This window comes from Hemitrygon akajei, chromosome 8, assembly GCF_048418815.1.
Source record: "Hemitrygon akajei chromosome 8, sHemAka1.3, whole genome shotgun sequence".
Lineage (NCBI taxonomy): Eukaryota > Metazoa > Chordata > Chondrichthyes > Myliobatiformes > Dasyatidae > Hemitrygon > Hemitrygon akajei.
In genome coordinates this window covers 64,030,697-64,048,372 of record NC_133131.1, presented here as the reverse complement: position 1 = coordinate 64,048,372, position 17,676 = coordinate 64,030,697, and positions in this window count along the sequence as shown.

The following is a 17,676-nucleotide window of genomic DNA, read 5'->3' as shown; positions in this document are numbered from 1 at the left end:
GAGTTCAGGATCTGCGTGTTGAAAGACCAGCTGACAGAGTTCAGGATCTGTGTTTTTAAAGACCAGTCACAGAGTTCAGGATCTGCGTGTTTAAAGACCAGCTCACAGAGTTCAGGATTTGTGTGTTTAAAGACCAACTCACAGAGTTCAAGATCTGTGTGTTTAAACACCAGTCACAGAGTTCAGGATCTTTGTTTTTAAAGATCAGCTCAGAGTGCAGGATCTGTGTGTTTGAAGATCAGCTCAGAATTCAGGATCTGTGTGTTTAAAGACCAGCTCACAGAGTTCAGGATCTGTGTGTTTATAGACCAGTTTAGAGTTCAGGATCTGTGTGTTTAAAGATCAGCTCAGAGTTCAGGATCTCTGTATTTAAAGACCAGCTCACAGAGTTCAGGATCTGTGTGTTTAAAGACCAGCTCAGAGTTCAGGATCTGTGTCTTTAAAGACCAGTCACTGAGTTCACGATATGTGTTTTTAAAAATCAGCTCAGAGTTCAGGATCTGTGTGTTTATAGACCAGCTTAGAGTTCAGGATCTGCGTGTTTGAAGACCAGCTAAAAGAGTTCAGGATCTGTTTATTTAAAGACCAGATGCAGAGTTCAGGATCTGCGTGTTTAAAGACCAGCTCAGAGTTCAGGATCTGCGTGCTGAAAGACCAGCTGACAGAGTTCAGGATCTGTGTGTTTAAAGACCAGTCACAGACTTCAGGATCTGCGTGTTTAAAGACCAGCTCACAGAGTTCAGGATTTGTGTGTTTAAAGACCAGTCACAGAGTTCAAGATCTGTGTGTTTAAAAACCAGTCACAGAGTTCAGGATTTGTGTGTTTAAAGACCAGCGCACAGAGTTCAGGATCTGCGTGTTTAAAGACCAGCTAGCAGTTCAGGATCTGCGTGTTTAAAGACCAGCTCAGAGTTCAGGATCTGTGTGTTTAAAGATCAGCTCAGAGTTCAGGATCTGCATGTTTAAAGACCTGCTCAAAGAGTTCAGGATCTGAGTGTTTAAAGACCAGTCACAGAGTTAAGGATCTTTGTTTTTAAAGATCAGCTCAGAGTGCAGGATCTGTGTGTTTGAAGATCAGCTCAGAATTCAGGATCTGTGTGTTTAAAGACCAGCTCAGAGTTCAGGATCTGTGTGTTTAAATACCAGCTCAGAGTTCAGGATCTGTGTGTTTAAAGACCAGTCGCAGAGTTCAGGATCTGCGTGTTTAAAGACCAGCTCAGAGTTCAGGATCTGCGTGTTTAAAGACCAGCTGACAGAGTTCAGGATCTGTGTGTTTAAACACCAGCTCACAGAGTTCAGGATCTGCGTGTTTAAACACCAGTCACAGAGTTCAGGATCTGTGTGTTTAAAGACCAGTCACAGAGTTCAGGATCTGTGTGTTTAAAGACCAGTCGCAGAGCTCAGGATCTGTGTGTTTAAACACCAGCTCACAGACTTCAGGATCTGCGTGTTTAAACACCAGTCACAGAGTTCAGGATCTGTGTGTTTAAAGACCAGTCACAGAGTTCAGGATCTGTGTGTTTAAAGACCAGTCACAGAGTTCAGGATCTGTGTGTTTAAACACCAGCTCACAGACTTCAGGATCTGCGTGTTTAAACACCAGTCACAGAGTTCAGGATCTGTGTGTTTAAAGACCAGTCACAGAGTTCAGGATCTGTGTGTTTAAAGACCAGTCGCAGAGCTCAGGATCTGTGTGTTTAAAGACCAGTCGCAGAGCTCAAGTTCTGTGTGTTTAAAGAGCAGCTCACAGATTTCAGGATCTGCGTGTTTAAAGACCAGCTCACAGAGTTCAGGTTCTGTGTGTTTAAAGACCAGTCACAGAGTTCAGGATCTGCGAGTTTAAAGACCAGCTCAGAGTTCAGGATCTGCGTGTTTATAGACCAGCTTAGAGTTTAGGATCTGTGTGTTTAAAGACCAGCTGACAGAGTTCAGGATCTGTGTGTTTATAGACCAGCTTAGAGTTCAGGATCTGCGTGTTTAAAGACCAGTCACAGAGTTCAGGATCTGCGTGTTTAATGACCAGTCGCAGAGCTCAGGATCTGTGTGTTTTTAAAGACCAGTCGCAGAGCTCAGGATCTGTGTGTTTAAAGACCAGCTCACAGAGTTCAGGATCTGTGTGTTTAAAGACCAGCTCAGAGTTCAGGATCTGTGTGTTTAAGACCAGTCACAGAGTCCAGGATCTGTGTGTTTAAACACCAGTCACAGAGTTCAGGATCTTTGTTTTTAAAGATCAGCTCAGAGTGCAGGATCTGTGTGTTTGAAGATCAGCTCAGAATTCAGGATCTGTGTGTTTAAAGACCAGCTCACAGAGTTCAGGATCTGTGTGTTTATAGACCAGTTTAGAGTTCAGGATCTGTGTGTTTAAAGATCAGCTCAGAGTTCAGGATCTCTGTGTTTAAAGACCAGCTCACAGAGTTCAGGATCTGTGTGTTTAAAGACCAGCTCAGAGTTCAGGATCTGTGTCTTTAAAGAGCAGTCACTGAGTTCAGGATATGTGTTTTTAAAAATCAGCTCAGAGTTCAGGATCTGTGTGTTTATAGACCAGCTTAGAGTTCAGGATCTGCGTGTTTGAAGACCAGCTAAAAGAGTTCAGGATCTGTGTGTTTAAAGACCAGATGCAGAGTTCAGGATCTGCGTGTTTAAAGACCAGCTCAGAGTTCAGGATCTGCGTGCTGAAAGACCAGCTGACAGAGTTCAGGATCTGTGTGTTTAAAGACCAGTCACAGACTTCAGGATCTGCGTGTTTAAAGACCAGCTCACAGAGTTCAGGATTTGTGTGTTTAAAGACCAGTCACAGAGTTCAAGATCTGTGTGTTTAAAAACCAGTCACAGAGTTCAGGATTTGTGTGTTTAAAGACCAGCGCACAGAGTTCAGGATCTGCGTGTTTAAAGACCAGCTAGCAGTTCAGGATCTGCGTGTTTAAAGACCAGCTCAGAGTTCAGGATCTGTGTGTTTAAAGATCAGCTCAGAGTTCAGGATCTGCATGTTTAAAGACCAGCTCAAAGAGTTCAGGATCTGAGTGTTTAAAGACCAGTCACAGAGTTAAGGATCTGTGTGTTTAAAGACCAGCTCAGAGTTCAGGATCTGTGTGTTTAAATACCAGCTCAGAGTTCAGGATCTGCGTGTTTAAAGATCAGCTCAGAGTTCAGGATCTGCGTGTTTAAAGACCAGCTGACAGAGTTCAGGATCTGTGTGTTTAAAGACCAGTCACAGAGTTCAGGATTTGTGTGTTTAAAGTCCAGTCGCAGAGTTCAGGATCTGCGTGTTTAAAGACCAGCTCAGAGTTCAGGATCTGCGTGTTTAAAGACCAGCTGACAGAGTTCAGGATCTGTGTGTTTAAAGACCAGTCACAGAGTTCAGGATCTGTGTGTTTAAAGACCAGCTCACAGACTTCAGGATCTGCGTGTTTAAACACCAGTCACAGAGTTCAGGATCTGTGTGTTTAAAGACCAGTCGCAGAGCTCAGGATCTGTGTGTTTAAAGACCAGTCGCAGAGCTCAAGTTCTGTGTGTTTAAAGAGCAGCTCACAGATTTCAGGATCTGCGTGTTTAAAGACCAGCTCACAGAGTTCAGGATCTGTGTGTTTAAAGACCAGCTCAGAGTTCAGGATCTGCGTGTTTATAGACCAGCTTAGAGTTTAGGATCTGTGTGTTTAAAGACCAGCTGACAGAGTTCAGGATCTGTGTGTTTATAGACCAGCTTAGAGTTCAGGATCTGCGTGTTTAAAGACCAGTCACAGAGTTCAGGATCTGCGTGTTTAATGACCAGTCGCAGAGCTCAGGATCTGTGTGTTTTTAAAGACCAGTCGCAGAGATAAGGATCTGTGTGTTTAAAGACCAGCTCACAGAGTTCAGGATCTGTGTGTTTAAAGACCAGCTCAGAGTTCAGGATCTGTGTGTTTAAGACCAGTCACAGAGTCCAGGATCTGTGTGTTTAAAGACCAGCTCAGAGTTAAGGATCTGCGTGTTTGAAGACCAGCTAATAGAGTTCAGGATCTGTGTGTTTAAAGACCAGACGCAGAGTTCAGGATCTGCGTGTTTAAAGACCAGCTCAGAGTTCAGGATCTGCGTGTTGAAAGACCAGCTGACAGAGTTCAGGATCTGTGTTTTTAAAGACCAGTCACAGAGTTCAGGATCTGCGTGTTTACAGACCAGCTCACAGAGTTCAGGATTTGTGTGTTTAAAGACCAACTCACAGAGTTCAAGATCTGTGTGTTTAAACACCAGTCACAGAGTTCAGGATCTTTGTTTTTAAAGATCAGCTCAGAGTGCAGGATCTGTGTGTTTGAAGATCAGCTCAGAATTCAGGATCTGTGTGTTTAAAGACCAGCTCACAGAGTTCAGGATCTGTGTGTTTATAGACCAGTTTAGAGTTCAGGATCTGTGTGTTTAAAGATCAGCTCAGAGTTCAGGATCTCTGTGTTTAAAGACCAGCTCACAGAGTTCAGGATCTGTGTGTTTATAGACCAGTTTAGAGTTCAGGATCTGTGTGTTTAAAGACCAGTCGCAGAGTTCAGGATCTGTGTGTTTAAAGACCAGTCACAGAGTTCAGGATCTGTGTGTTTAAAGACCAGCCGCAGATCTCAGGATCTGTGTGTTTAAAGACCAGTCGCAGAGCTCAGCAACTGCGTGTTTAAAGACCAGCTCAGAGTTCAGGATCTGTGTGTTTAATGACCAGTCGCAGAGTTCAGGATCTGTGTGATTAAAAACCAGTCACAGAGTCCAGGATCTGTGTGTTTAAAGACCAGCTCAGAGTTAAGGATCTGCGTGTTTGAAGACCAGCTAAAAGAGTTCAGGATCTGTGTGTTTAAAGACCAGATGCAGAGTTCAGGATCTGCGTGTTTAAAGACCAGCTCAGAGTTCAGGATCTGCGTGCTGAAAGACCAGCTGACAGAGTTCAGGATTTGTGTGTTTAAAGACCAGTCACAGAGTTCAGGATCTGCGTGTTTAAAGACCAGCTCACAGAGTTCAGGATCTGCGTGTTTAAAGACCAGCTCAGAGTTCAGGATCTGCGTGTTTAAAGACCAGCGCACAGAGTTCAGGATCTGCGTGTTTAAAGACCAGCTAGCAGTTCAGGATCTGCGTGTTTAAAGACCAGCTCAGAGTTCAGGATCTGTGTGTTTAAAGATCAGCTCAGAGTTCAGGATCTGCGTGTTTAAAGACCAGTCACAGAGTTAAGGATCTGTGTGTTTAAAGATAAGCTAGCAGTTCAGGATCTGTGTGTTTAAAGATCAGCTCAAAGGGTTCAGGATCTGTGTGTTTAAAGATCAGCTCAGAGTTCAGGATGTGCGTGTTTAAAGACCAGTCACAGAGTTCAGGATGTGCGTGTTTAAAGACCAGTCACAGAGTTCAGGATCTGTGTGTTTAAAGACCAGTCACAGAGTTCAGGATCTGCGTGTTTAAAGACCAGCTCAGAGTTCAGGATCTGCGTGTTTAAAGACCAGCTGACAGAGTTCAGGATCTGTGTGTTTAAAGACCAGTCACAGAGATCAGGATCTGCGTGTTTAAAGACCAGCTCACAGACTTCAGGATCTGTGTGTTTAAAGACCAGCTAAGAGTTCAGGATCTGCGAGTTTAAAGACCAGCTCAGAGTTCAGGATCTGCGTGTTTATAGACCAGCTTAGAGTTTAGGATCTGTGTGTTTAAAGACCAGCTGACAGAGTTCAGGATCTGTGTGTTTATAGACCAGCTTAGAATTCAGGATCTGCGTGTTTAAAGACCAGTCACAGAGTTCAGGATCTGCGTGTTTAATGACCAGTCGCAGAGCTCAGGATCTGTGTGTTTTTAAAGACCAGTCGCAGAGCTCAGGATCTGTGTGTTTAAAGACCAGCTCACAGAGTTCAGGGTCTGTGTGTTTAAAGACCAGCTCAGAGTTCAGGATCTGTGTGTTTAAGACCAGTCACAGAGTCCAGGATCTGTGTGTTTAAAGACCAGCTCAGAGTTAAGGATCTGCGTGTTTGAAGACCAGCTAATAGAGTTCAGGATCTGTGTGTTTAAAGACCAGACGCAGAGTTCAGGATCTGCGTGTTTAAAGACCAGCTCAGAGTTCAGGATCTGCGTGTTGAAAGACCAGCTGACAGAGTTCAGGATCTGTGTTTTTAAAGACCAGTCACAGAGTTCAGGATCTGCGTGTTTAAAGACCAGCTCACAGAGTTCAGGATTTGTGTGTTTAAAGACCAACTCACAGAGTTCAAGATCTGTGTGTTTAAACACCAGTCACAGAGTTCAGGATCTTTGTTTTTAAAGATCAGCTCAGAGTGCAGGATCTGTGTGTTTGAAGATCAGCTCAGAATTCAGGATCTGTGTGTTTAAAGACCAGCTCACAGAGTTCAGGATCTGTGTGTTTATAGACCAGTTTAGAGTTCAGGATCTGTGTGTTTAAAGATCAGCTCAGAGTTCAGGATCTCTGTGTTTAAAGACCAGCTCACAGAGTTCAGGATCTGTGTGTTTAAAGACCAGCTCAGAGTTCAGGATCTGTGTCTTTAAAGACCAGTCACTGAGTTCACGATATGTGTTTTTAAAAATCAGCTCAGAGTTCAGGATCTGTGTGTTTATAGACCAGCTTAGAGTTCAGGATCTGCGTGTTTGAAGACCAGCTAAAAGAGTTCAGGATCTGTTTATTTAAAGACCAGATGCAGAGTTCAGGATCTGCGTGTTTAAAGACCAGCTCAGAGTTCAGGATCTGCGTGCTGAAAGACCAGCTGACAGAGTTCAGGATCTGTGTGTTTAAAGACCAGTCACAGACTTCAGGATCTGCGTGTTTAAAGACCAGCTCACAGAGTTCAGGATTTGTGTGTTTAAAGACCAGTCACAGAGTTCAAGATCTGTGTGTTTAAAAACCAGTCACAGAGTTCAGGATTTGTGTGTTTAAAGACCAGCGCACAGAGTTCAGGATCTGCGTGTTTAAAGACCAGCTAGCAGTTCAGGATCTGCGTGTTTAAAGACCAGCTGACAGAGTTCAGGATCTGCGTGTTTAAAGACCAGCTCAGAGTTCAGGATCTGCGTGTTTAAAGACCAGTCACAGAGTTCAGGATCTGCGTGTTTAAAGACCAGCTGACAGAGTTCAGGATCTGCGTGTTTAAAGATCAGCTCAGAGTTCAGGATCTGCGTGTTTAAAGACCAGCTGACAGAGTTCAGGATCTGTGTGTTTAAAGACCAGTCACAGAGTTCAGGATGTGCGTGTTTAAAGACCAGCTGACAGAGTTCAGGATCTGCGTGTTTAAAGACCAGCTCAGAGTTCAGGATCTGCGTGTTTAAAGACCAGCTGACAGAGTTCAGGATCTGTGTGTTTAAAGACCAGTCACAGACTTCAGGATCTGCGTGTTTAAACACCAGTCACAGAGTTCAGGATCTGTGTGTTTAAAGACCAGTCGCAGAACTCAGGATCTGTGTGTTTAAAGACCAGTCGCAGAGCTCAAGTTCTGTGTGTTTAAAGAGCAGCTCACAGATTTCAGGATCTGCGTGTTTAAAGACCAGCTCACAGAGTTCAGGTTCTGTGTGTTTAAAGACCAGCTAAGAGTTCAGGATCTGCGAGTTTAAAGACCAGCTCAGAGTTCAGGATCTGCGTGTTTATAGACCAGCTTAGAGTTTAGGATCTGTGTGTTTAAAGACCAGCTGACAGAGTTCAGGATCTGTGTGTTTATAGACCAGCTTAGAGTTCAGGATCTGCGTGTTTAAAGACCAGTCACAGAGTTCAGGATCTGCGTGTTTAATGACCAGTCGCAGAGCTCAGGATCTGTGTGTTTTTAAAGACCAGTCGCAGAGCTCAGGATCTGTGTGTTTAAAGACCAGCTCACAGAGTTCAGGATCTGTGTGTTTAAAGACCAGCTCAGAGTTCAGGATCTGTGTGTTTAAGACCAGTCACAGAGTCCAGGATCTGTGTGTTTAAACACCAGTCACAGAGTTCAGGATCTTTGTTTTTAAAGATCAGCTCAGAGTGCAGGATCTGTGTGTTTGAAGATCAGCTCAGAATTCAGGATCTGTGTGTTTAAAGACCAGCTCACAGAGTTCAGGATCTGTGTGTTTATAGACCAGTTTAGAGTTCAGGATCTGTGTGTTTAAAGATCAGCTCAGAGTTCAGGATCTCTGTGTTTAAAGACCAGCTCACAGAGTTCAGGATCTGTGTGTTTAAAGACCAGCTCAGAGTTCAGGATCTGTGTCTTTAAAGACCAGTCACTGAGTTCAGGATATGTGTTTTTAAAAATCAGCTCAGAGTTCAGGATCTGTGTGTTTATAGACCAGCTTAGAGTTCAGGATCTGCGTGTTTGAAGACCAGCTAAAAGAGTTCAGGATCTGTGTGTTTAAAGACCAGATGCAGAGTTCAGGATCTGCGTGTTTAAAGACCAGCTCAGAGTTCAGGATCTGCGTGCTGAAAGACGAGCTGACAGAGTTCAGGATCTGTGTGTTTAAAGACCAGTCACAGACTTCAGGATCTGCGTGTTTAAAGACCAGCTCACAGAGTTCAGGATTTGTGTGTTTAAAGACCAGTCACAGAGTTCAAGATCTGTGTGTTTAAAAACCAGTCACAGAGTTCAGGATCTGCGTGTTTAAAGACCAGCTAGCAGTTCAGGATCTGCGTGTTTAAAGACCAGCTCAGAGTTCAGGATCTGTGTGTTTAAAGATCAGCTCAGAGTTCAGGATCTGCATGTTTAAAGACCAGCTCAAAGAGTTCAGGATCTGAGTGTTTAAAGACCAGTCACAGAGTTAAGGATCTGTGTGTTTAAAGACCAGCTCAGAGTTCAGGATCTGTGTGTTTAAATACCAGCTCAGAGTTCAGGATCTGCGTGTTTAAAGATCAGCTCAGAGTTCAGGATCTGCGTGTTTAAAGACCAGCTGACAGAGTTCAGGATCTGTGTGTTTAAAGACCAGTCACAGAGTTCAGGATTTGTGTGTTTAAAGTCCAGTCGCAGAGTTCAGGATCTGCGTGTTTAAAGACCAGCTCAGAGTTCAGGATCTGCGTGTTTAAAGACCAGCTGACAGAGTTCAGGATCTGTGTGTTTAAAGACCAGTCACAGAGTTCAGGATCTGTGTGTTTAAAGACCAGCTCACAGACTTCAGGATCTGCGTGTTTAAACACCAGTCACAGAGTTCAGGATCTGTGTGTTTAAAGACCAGTCGCAGAGCTCAGGATCTGTGTGTTTAAAGACCAGTCGCAGAGCTCAAGTTCTGTGTGTTTAAAGAGCAGCTCACAGATTTCAGGATCTGCGTGTTTAAAGACCAGCTCACAGAGTTCAGGATCTGTGTGTTTAAAGACCAGCTCAGAGTTCAGGATCTGCGTGTTTATAGACCAGCTTAGAGTTTAGGATCTGTGTGTTTAAAGACCAGCTGACAGAGTTCAGGATCTGTGTGTTTATAGACCAGCTTAGAGTTCAGGATCTGCGTGTTTAAAGACCAGTCACAGAGTTCAGGATCTGCGTGTTTAATGACCAGTCGCAGAGCTCAGGATCTGTGTGTTTTTAAAGACCAGTCGCAGAGATAAGGATCTGTGTGTTTAAAGACCAGCTCACAGAGTTCAGGATCTGTGTGTTTAAAGACCAGCTCAGAGTTCAGGATCTGTGTGTTTAAGACCAGTCACAGAGTCCAGGATCTGTGTGTTTAAAGACCAGCTCAGAGTTAAGGATCTGCGTGTTTGAAGACCAGCTAATAGAGTTCAGGATCTGTGTGTTTAAAGACCAGATGCAGAGTTCAGGATCTGCGTGTTTAAAGACCAGCTCAGAGTTCAGGATCTGCGTGTTGAAAGACCAGCTGACAGAGTTCAGGATCTGTGTTTTTAAAGACCAGTCACAGAGTTCAGGATCTGCGTGTTTAAAGACCAGCTCACAGAGTTCAGGATTTGTGTGTTTAAAGACCAACTCACAGAGTTCAAGATCTGTGTGTTTAAACACCAGTCACAGAGTTCAGGATCTTTGTTTTTAAAGATCAGCTCAGAGTGCAGGATCTGTGTGTTTGAAGATCAGCTCAGAATTCAGGATCTGTGTGTTTAAAGACCAGCTCACAGAGTTCAGGATCTGTGTGTTTATAGACCAGTTTAGAGTTCAGGATCTGTGTGTTTAAAGATCAGCTCAGAGTTCAGGATCTCTGTGTTTAAAGACCAGCTCACAGAGTTCAGGATCTGTGTGTTTATAGACCAGTTTAGAGTTCAGGATCTGTGTGTTTAAAGATCAGCTCAGAGTTCAGGATCTCTGTGTTTAAAGACCAGCTCACAGAGTTCAGGATCTGTGTGTTTATAGACCAGCTTAGAGTTCAGGATCTGCGTGTTTGAAGACCAGCTAAAAGAGTTCAGGATCTGTTTATTTAAAGACCAGATGCAGAGTTCAGGATCTGCGTGTTTAAAGACCAGCTCAGAGTTCAGGATCTGCGTGCTGAAAGACCAGCTGACAGAGTTCAGGATCTGTGTGTTTAAAGACCAGTCACAGACTTCAGGATCTGCGTGTTTAAAGACCAGCTCACAGAGTTCAGGATTTGTGTGTTTAAAGACCAGTCACAGAGTTCAAGATCTGTGTGTTTAAAAACCAGTCACAGAGTTCAGGATTTGTGTGTTTAAAGACCAGCGCACAGAGTTCAGGATCTGCGTGTTTAAAGACCAGCTAGCAGTTCAGGATCTGCGTGTTTAAAGACCAGCTCAGAGTTCAGGATCTGTGTGTTTAAAGATCAGCTCAGAGTTCAGGATCTGCATGTTTAAAGACCAGCTCAAAGAGTTCAGGATCTGAGTGTTTAAAGACCAGTCACAGAGTTAAGGATCTTTGTTTTTAAAGATCAGCTCAGAGTGCAGGATCTGTGTGTTTGAAGATCAGCTCAGAATTCAGGATCTGTGTGTTTAAAGACCAGCTCAGAGTTCAGGATCTGTGTGTTTAAATACCAGCTCAGAGTTCAGGATCTGTGTGTTTAAAGACCAGTCGCAGAGTTCAGGATCTGCGTGTTTAAAGACCAGCTCAGAGTTCAGGATCTGCGTGTTTAAAGACCAGCTGACAGAGTTCAGGATCTGTGTGTTTAAAGACCAGTCACAGAGATCAGGATCTGCGTGTTTAAACACCAGTCACAGAGTTCAGGATCTGTGTGTTTAAAGACCAGTCGCAGAGCTCAGGATCTGTGTGTTTAAAGACCAGTCGCAGAGCTCAAGTTCTGTGTGTTTAAAGAGCAGCTCACAGATTTCAGGATCTGCGTGTTTAAAGACCAGCTCACAGAGTTCAGGTTCTGTGTGTTTAAAGACCAGCTAAGAGTTCAGGATCTGCGAGTTTAAAGACCAGCTCAGAGTTCAGGATCTGCGTGTTTATAGACCAGCTTAGAGTTTAGGATCTGTGTGTTTAAAGACCAGCTGACAGAGTTCAGGATCTGTGTGTTTATAGACCAGCTTAGAGTTCAGGATCTGCGTGTTTAAAGACCAGTCACAGAGTTCAGGATCTGCGTGTTTAATGACCAGTCGCAGAGCTCAGGATCTGTGTGTTTTTAAAGACCAGTCGCAGAGCTCAGGATCTGTGTGTTTAAAGACCAGCTCACAGAGTTCAGGATCTGTGTGTTTAAAGACCAGCTCAGAGTTCAGGATCTGTGTGTTTAAGACCAGTCACAGAGTCCAGGATCTGTGTGTTTAAACACCAGTCACAGAGTTCAGGATCTTTGTTTTTAAAGATCAGCTCAGAGTGCAGGATCTGTGTGTTTGAAGATCAGCTCAGAAGTCAGGATCTGTGTGTTTAAAGACCAGCTCACAGAGTTCAGGATCTGTGTGTTTATAGACCAGTTTAGAGTTCAGGATCTGTGTGTTTAAAGATCAGCTCAGAGTTCAGGATCTCTGTGTTTAAAGACCAGCTCACAGAGTTCAGGATCTGTGTGTTTAAAGACCAGCTCAGAGTTCAGGATCTGTGTCTTTAAAGACCAGTCACTGAGTTCAGGATATGTGTTTTTAAAAATCAGCTCAGAGTTCAGGATCTGTGTGTTTATAGACCAGCTTAGAGTTCAGGATCTGCGTGTTTGAAGACCAGCTAAAAGAGTTCAGGATCTGTGTGTTTAAAGACCAGATGCAGAGTTCAGGATCTGCGTGTTTAAAGACCAGCTCAGAGTTCAGGATCTGCGTGCTGAAAGACCAGCTGACAGAGTTCAGGATCTGTGTGTTTAAAGACCAGTCACAGACTTCAGGATCTGCGTGTTTAAAGACCAGCTCACAGAGTTCAGGATTTGTGTGTTTAAAGACCAGTCACAGAGTTCAAGATCTGTGTGTTTAAAAACCAGTCACAGAGTTCAGGATTTGTGTGTTTAAAGACCAGCGCACAGAGTTCAGGATCTGCGTGTTTAAAGACCAGCTAGCAGTTCAGGATCTGCGTGTTTAAAGACCAGCTCAGAGTTCAGGATCTGTGTGTTTAAAGATCAGCTCAGAGTTCAGGATCTGCATGTTTAAAGACCAGCTCAAAGAGTTCAGGATCTGAGTGTTTAAAGACCAGTCACAGAGTTAAGGATCTGTGTGTTTAAAGACCAGCTCAGAGTTCAGGATCTGTGTGTTTAAATACCAGCTCAGAGTTCAGGATCTGCGTGTTTAAAGATCAGCTCAGAGTTCAGGATCTGCGTGTTTAAAGACCAGCTGACAGAGTTCAGGATCTGTGTGTTTAAAGACCAGTCACAGAGTTCAGGATTTGTGTGTTTAAAGTCCAGTCGCAGAGTTCAGGATCTGCGTGTTTAAAGACCAGCTCAGAGTTCAGGATCTGCGTGTTTAAAGACCAGCTGACAGAGTTCAGGATCTGTGTGTTTAAAGACCAGTCACAGAGTTCAGGATCTGTGTGTTTAAAGACCAGCTCACAGACTTCAGGATCTGCGTGTTTAAACACCAGTCACAGAGTTCAGGATCTGTGTGTTTAAAGACCAGTCGCAGAGCTCAGGATCTGTGTGTTTAAAGACCAGTCGCAGAGCTCAAGTTCTGTGTGTTTAAAGAGCAGCTCACAGATTTCAGGATCTGCGTGTTTAAAGACCAGCTCACAGAGTTCAGGATCTGTGTGTTTAAAGACCAGCTAAGAGTTCAGGATCTGCGAGTTTAAAGACCAGCTCAGAGTTCAGGATCTGCGTGTTTATAGACCAGCTTAGAGTTTAGGATCTGTGTGTTTAAAGACCAGCTGACAGAGTTCAGGATCTGTGTGTTTATAGACCAGCTTAGAGTTCAGGATCTGCGTGTTTAAAGACCAGTCACAGAGTTCAGGATCTGCGTGTTTAATGACCAGTCGCAGAGCTCAGGATCTGTGTGTTTTTAAAGACCAGTCGCAGAGATAAGGATCTGTGTGTTTAAAGACCAGCTCACAGAGTTCAGGATCTGTGTGTTTAAAGACCAGCTCAGAGTTCAGGATCTGTGTGTTTAAGACCAGTCACAGAGTCCAGGATCTGTGTGTTTAAAGACCAGCTCAGAGTTAAGGATCTGCGTGTTTGAAGACCAGCTAATAGAGTTCAGGATCTGTGTGTTTAAAGACCAGACGCAGAGTTCAGGATCTGCGTGTTTAAAGACCAGCTCAGAGTTCAGGATCTGCGTGTTGAAAGACCAGCTGACAGAGTTCAGGATCTGTGTTTTTAAAGACCAGTCACAGAGTTCAGGATCTGCGTGTTTAAAGACCAGCTCACAGAGTTCAGGATTTGTGTGTTTAAAGACCAACTCACAGAGTTCAAGATCTGTGTGTTTAAACACCAGTCACAGAGTTCAGGATCTTTGTTTTTAAAGATCAGCTCAGAGTGCAGGATCTGTGTGTTTGAAGATCAGCTCAGAATTCAGGATCTGTGTGTTTAAAGACCAGCTCACAGAGTTCAGGATCTGTGTGTTTATAGACCAGTTTAGAGTTCAGGATCTGTGTGTTTAAAGATCAGCTCAGAGTTCAGGATCTCTGTGTTTAAAGACCAGCTCACAGAGTTCAGGATCTGCGTGTTTAAAGACCAGCTAGCAGTTCAGGATCTGCGTGTTTAAAGACCAGCTCAGAGTTCAGGATCTGTGTGTTTAAAGATCAGCTCAGAGTTCAGGATCTGCATGTTTAAAGACCAGCTCAAAGAGTTCAGGATCTGAGTGTTTAAAGACCAGTCACAGAGTTAAGGATCTGTGTGTTTAAAGACCAGCTCAGAGTTCAGGATCTGTGTGTTTAAATACCAGCTCAGAGTTCAGGATCTGCGTGTTTAAAGATCAGCTCAGAGTTCAGGATCTGCGTGTTTAAAGACCAGCTGACAGAGTTCAGGATCTGTGTGTTTAAAGACCAGTCACAGAGTTCAGGATTTGTGTGTTTAAAGTCCAGTCGCAGAGTTCAGGATCTGCGTGTTTAAAGACCAGCTCAGAGTTCAGGATCTGCGTGTTTAAAGACCAGCTGACAGAGTTCAGGATCTGTGTGTTTAAAGACCAGTCACAGAGTTCAGGATCTGTGTGTTTAAAGACCAGCTCACAGACTTCAGGATCTGCGTGTTTAAACACCAGTCACAGAGTTCAGGATCTGTGTGTTTAAAGACCAGTCGCAGAGCTCAGGATCTGTGTGTTTAAAGACCAGTCGCAGAGCTCAAGTTCTGTGTGTTTAAAGAGCAGCTCACAGATTTCAGGATCTGCGTGTTTAAAGACCAGCTCACAGAGTTCAGGATCTGTGTGTTTAAAGACCAGCTAAGAGTTCAGGATCTGCGAGTTTAAAGACCAGCTCAGAGTTCAGGATCTGCGTGTTTATAGACCAGCTTAGAGTTTAGGATCTGTGTGTTTAAAGACCAGCTGACAGAGTTCAGGATCTGTGTGTTTATAGACCAGCTTAGAGTTCAGGATCTGCGTGTTTAAAGACCAGTCACAGAGTTCAGGATCTGCGTGTTTAATGACCAGTCGCAGAGCTCAGGATCTGTGTGTTTTTAAAGACCAGTCGCAGAGATAAGGATCTGTGTGTTTAAAGACCAGCTCACAGAGTTCAGGATCTGTGTGTTTAAAGACCAGCTCAGAGTTCAGGATCTGTGTGTTTAAGACCAGTCACAGAGTCCAGGATCTGTGTGTTTAAAGACCAGCTCAGAGTTAAGGATCTGCGTGTTTGAAGACCAGCTAATAGAGTTCAGGATCTGTGTGTTTAAAGACCAGACGCAGAGTTCAGGATCTGCGTGTTTAAAGACCAGCTCAGAGTTCAGGATCTGCGTGTTGAAAGACCAGCTGACAGAGTTCAGGATCTGTGTTTTTAAAGACCAGTCACAGAGTTCAGGATCTGCGTGTTTAAAGACCAGCTCACAGAGTTCAGGATTTGTGTGTTTAAAGACCAACTCACAGAGTTCAAGATCTGTGTGTTTAAACACCAGTCACAGAGTTCAGGATCTTTGTTTTTAAAGATCAGCTCAGAGTGCAGGATCTGTGTGTTTGAAGATCAGCTCAGAATTCAGGATCTGTGTGTTTAAAGACCAGCTCACAGAGTTCAGGATCTGTGTGTTTATAGACCAGTTTAGAGTTCAGGATCTGTGTGTTTAAAGATCAGCTCAGAGTTCAGGATCTCTGTGTTTAAAGACCAGCTCACAGAGTTCAGGATCTGTGTGTTTAAAGACCAGCTCAGAGTTCAGGATCTGTGTCTTTAAAGACCAGTCACTGAGTTCAAGATATGTGTTTTTAAAAATCAGCTCAGAGTTCAGGATCTGTGTGTTTATAGACCAGCTTAGAGTTCAGGATCTGTGTGTTTAAAGACCAGCTCAGAGTTCAGGATCAGTGTGTTTAAAGACCAGCTGACAGAGTTCAGGATCTGTGTGTTTAAAGACCAGCTGACAGGGTTCAGGATCTGTGTGTTTAAAGTCCAGCTGCAGAGTTCAGGATCTGTGTGTTTAAAGACCAGTCGCAGAGTTCAGGATCTGTGTGTTTAAAGACCAGTCACAGAGTTCAGGATCTGCGTGTTTAAAGACCAGTCACAGAGCTCAGGATCTGTGTGTTTAAAGACCAGTCGCAGAGCTCAAGTTCTGTGTGTTTAAAGAGCAGCTCACAGATTTCAGGATCTGCATGTTTAAAGACCAGCTCACAGAGTTCAGGATCTGTGTGTTTAAAGACCAGCTAAGAGTTCAGGATCTGCGAGTTTAAAGACCAGCTCAGAGTTCAGGATCTGCGTGTTTATAGACCAGCTTAGAGTTCAGGATCTGTGTGTTTAAAGACCAGCTGACAGAGTTCAGGATCTGTGTGTTTAAAGACCAGCTGCAGAGTTCAGGATCTGTGTGGTTAAAGACCAGCTCACAGAGTTCAGGATCTGTGTGTTTATAGACCAGCTTGGAGTTCAGGATCTGCGTGTTTAAAGACCAGTCACAGAGTTCAGGATCTGCGTGTTTAATGACCAGTCGCAGAGCTCAGGATCTGTGTGTTTTTAAAGACCAGTCACAGAGTCCAGGATCTGTGTGGTTAAAGACCAGCTCAGAGTTAAGGATCTGCGTGTTTGAAGACCAGCTAAAAGAGTTCAGGATCTGTGTGTTTAAACACCAGTCACAGAGTTCAGGATCTTTGTTTTTAAAGATCAGCTCAGAGTGCAGGATCTGTGTGTTTGAAGATCAGCTCAGAATTCAGGATCTGTGTGTTTAAAGACCAGCTCACAGAGTTCAGGATCTGTGTGTTTATAGACCAGTTTAGAGTTCAGGATCTGTGTGTTTAAAGATCAGCTCAGAGTTCAGGATCTCTGTGTTTAAAGACCAGCTCACAGAGTTCAGGATCTGTGTGTTTAAAGACCAGCTCAGAGTTCAGGATCTGTGAGTTTAAAGACCAGCTCAGAGTTCAGGATCTGCGTGTTTATAGACCAGCTTAGAGTTCAGGATCTGTGTGTTTAAAGACCAGCTGACAGAGTTCAGGATCTGTGTGTTTAAAGACCAGCTGCAGAGTTCAGGATCTGTGTGGTTAAAGACCAGCTCACAGAGTTCAGGATCTGTGTGTTTATAGACCAGCTTAGAGTTCAGGATCTGCGAGTTTAAAGACCAGCTCAGAGTTCAGGATCTGCGTGTTTATAGACCAGCTTAGAGTTCAGGATCTGTGTGTTTAAAGACCAGCTGACAGAGTTCAGGATCTGTGTGTTTAAAGACCAGCTGCAGAGTTCAGGATCTGTGTGGTTAAAGACCAGCTCACAGAGTTCAGGATCTGTGTGTTTATAGACCAGCTTAGAGTTCAGGATCTGCGTGTTTAAAGACCAGTCACAGAGTTCAGGATCTGCGTGTTTAATGACCAGTCACAGAGTCCAGGATCTGTGTGTTTAAAGACCAGCTCAGAGTTAAGGATCTGCGTGTTTGAAGACCAGCTAAAAGAGTTCAGGATCTGTGTGTTTAAAGACCAGACGCAGAGTTCAGGATCTGCGTGTTTAAAGACCAGCTCAGAGTTCAGGATCTGCGTGTTGAAAGACCTGCTGACAGAGTTCAGGATCTGTGTGTTTAAAGACCAGTCACAGAGTTCAGGATCTGCGTGTTTAAAGACCAGCTCACAGAGTTCAGGATTTGTGTGTTTAAAGACCAGTCACTGAGTTCAGGATCTGTGTGTTTAAAAACCAGTCACAGAGTTCAAGATTTGTGTGTTTAAAGACCAGCGCACAGAGTTCAGGATCTGCGTGTTTAAAGACCAGCTAGGAGTTCAGGATCTGCGTGTTTAAAGACCAGCTCAGAGTTCAGGATCTGTGTGTTTAAAGATCAGCTCAGAGTTCAGGATCTGCATGTTTAAAGACCAGCTCAAAGAGTTCAGGATCTGAGTGTTTAAAGACCAGTCAC